Source organism: Pseudophryne corroboree, chromosome 1 (genome assembly GCF_028390025.1).
Source record: "Pseudophryne corroboree isolate aPseCor3 chromosome 1, aPseCor3.hap2, whole genome shotgun sequence".
NCBI classification, from domain to species: domain Eukaryota; kingdom Metazoa; phylum Chordata; class Amphibia; order Anura; family Myobatrachidae; genus Pseudophryne; species Pseudophryne corroboree.
The window spans coordinates 781,883,934-781,887,008 of NC_086444.1; positions in this window are offsets into that span (position 1 = coordinate 781,883,934).

Consider the following 3,075-nt stretch of genomic DNA (forward strand, 5'->3'; position numbering starts at 1 on the left):
GACATTCTATTTTTGTGAGGTTTTTCATGAGGAGTCGAGTGTGGGACTGGAACTGGTTCTGGAGGAAGGAGTGATTTCTTTATAGGATCCCAGGATTAGCCGACCAGTTTGTTAAAGATAGAGAAAAATCAAAGGTCTAGTAGTTACGGAGTTCGGAGGTAACGTGATAGGCTATTGTCTGAGGAATACTTTATTTTGTAGTTATTGTGACCCCATATTTGAAGATGAGAGCATCCAGAGATGTCAGTCTAGCAATAAGGTGACAGACATCCCTTGAATGGGGTTCACTACGGCTGGCCGGCGGTCGGGCTCCCGGCGACCAGCATCCCGGCGCTGGGAGCCCGACCACCGGCTTACCGACAGCTTGGCGAGCGCAAATGAGCCCCTTGCGGGCTCGCTGCGCTCGCCACGCTACGGGCACGGTGGCGCGCTACGCGCGCCACACTATTTTATTCTCCCTCTATGGGGGTCGTGGACCCCCACGAGGGAAAATAATTGTCGGTATTCCGGCTGTCGGGCTCCCGGCGCCGGTATACTGAGCGCCGGGAGCCCGACCGCCGGCAAACAGAAGACCACCCCTTGAATGATTACCACTCACTACTGGGTAAGGTCTTAAACCAAACGGAATGTTAGATGTGCTCACAGGTACCTCTAAGACAAAAAGATGCAGGATTAGTGTCATATTTTTTTTAGAGTTAGCTGAGGTACTTGAATTACACGGAAGGGGGAGGGGACCGGTGGACAAAGAATATAATATAATTAGACCCCCTAGCCTTAAGATCCACCAGTACCATAGATAAATCCTTGGTATGTTTAAATCTCACCAATTTCAGGAAATTGGGAGGTAATCAGGAACACTCAGATAATGGCTATTCACACATAGCAGATAAAGAGCTCATTAATATATGTGGAAGAAAGGTTTATGAGTGGCTCTCCCCGAACTCCGAAGTTTTATGTTATTTAGGAAGGACACTACTTATAACCCTTGTTCAGTGATGAAATAGACAAAGCAAACGTTCCAGAATTGGAAACAATGTTTAGGGAATGATAGGAATGTAAACCATGAAAATTGTATATGTCACTTTCACGATTTGTTTGTGTTTTCTCCCTCTACCCAGCAGAACCTCAATCGAATCTGAACATGTATGTGTGAAATGTTAGTACAAACTCATACCCCCTATCCTGTGCCATCTGGAATGCCAGATCTGTTTGTAACAAACTGGTCCCCACTCATGACCTTTTCATTTCCAACTCCCTACACCTACTAGCCATTACTGAAACTTGGATTACGCCCTCTGACACTACTTCTCCTGCTGCTCTCTCTGCTGAGGGCCTCACATTCACACACACACACCCCGACCTGGGGGTCGCCATGGGGGTGGTGTTGGGGTACTTTTACCTTCTAGTTACTCCTACCAACTCATACCACCAGAACCATCCCTTACATTCTCTACATTTGAGGTCCATGCCATACGCCTCTTCCACCCAGTCCATCTTAGAGTAGCTGTCATTTACCGCCCCCCCCTGGCACTGCTTCCAAATTCATCGACAACTTTGCTTCCTGGCTTCCTCACTTCCTCTCTTCTGACATTCCCTCCATTATCCTAGGCAATTTCAACATCCCTATTGACATCCCCACACAATCCCCTGCCTCTAAACTCCTTAACCTCACCTCTTCACTTGGTCTCTCCCAGTGGACCTCCTCACCCTCCCATGTGAATGGGAGCTCACTGGATCTGGTCTTCACTCACCGCTGTGATATTTCTGATTTTTCCAACTCCCCATTTCCCCTCTCTGGCCACCACCTGCTCTCCTTTAACCTATCTTTCTCGACTTCCCCATCTCTACCTCCCAAGGCTACCATCACTAAGCGTAACATTGAAGCTATTGACACCACATTCCTTTCCTCCCTGTTTGATTCACTTCTCTCTCCTATTCTCTCTCTCTCTCTCTCATGCCCTGAACAAGCCACTTCCACATACAATGCATCCCTTACTTCTGCTCTTGACTCTGTTGCTCCACCAACCACTATTCACCCTCGCAAATTAACACCTCAACCCTGGCACACCAAATGCACCAGATATCTGCAAAAATGCTCACGTACTGCTGAGCGACACTGGAGGAAATCACGCTCTAAGGCAGACTTCCTCCATTTCAAACTTATGCTCTCATCCTTCAGTGCTGCCCTTTCTCTTGCTAAACAGTCATACTTCAAGAACCTCATCTCCTCCCAGTCTTCCAACCCCCGGCGCCTCTTTGCCACTCTCAACTCACTCCTCTGCCCACCTCCACCTCGTCTCCCTTCCTCACTCTCTGCTCTTGACTTTACCACTTACTTCACATCCAAAATTGACTCCATACATCAGGACATCACATCACACCAGACCATCAGTAACCAGCTTTCTCCCATCCCTTACCAACCCTCCCCATCCCTTGCACCTACTCTGACATCTTTCTCCCATGCATCTGGAGAGGAAGTCATGGCCCTCATTCGTTCCTGCCCCCTCACTGCCTCCCCACTTGACCCAATCCCCTCCCGCCTCCTCCGCTACCTCTCTCCTTCTGCTTGTTCCCATCTTTCCCACTTTCTCAATCTGTCCCTCTCATCAGGCACTGTCCCCTCTGCCTTCAAGCATGCACTCATCTCTCCTATTCTTAAAAAACCTACACTTGATCCAAACACTCTCTCCAACTACCGACCCATCTCTCTCCTCCTTTTTGCCTCCAAACTCCTTGAGCGTATTGTCTACAACCGCCTTACTTCCTTTCTTTCCTCACACTCACTACTTGACCCATTCCAGTCTGGCTTCCGTCCTCTCCACTACACTGAAAGTGCCCTTACAAAAGTATGCAATGACCTCCATGCTGCTAAATCTAAGGGACACTACTCTATACTTATTCTACTTGATCTCTCTGCTGCTTTTGACACTGTGGACCATCCTCTCCTACTGCAAATTCTTCACTTCATTGGTCTGCGTAACACTGCCCTCTCTTGGCTGTCCTCCTACCTTTCTGACCGTTCTTTCTCTGTCTCCTCTCATGACTCCACCTCCCCCTCACTTCCACTAACTGTAG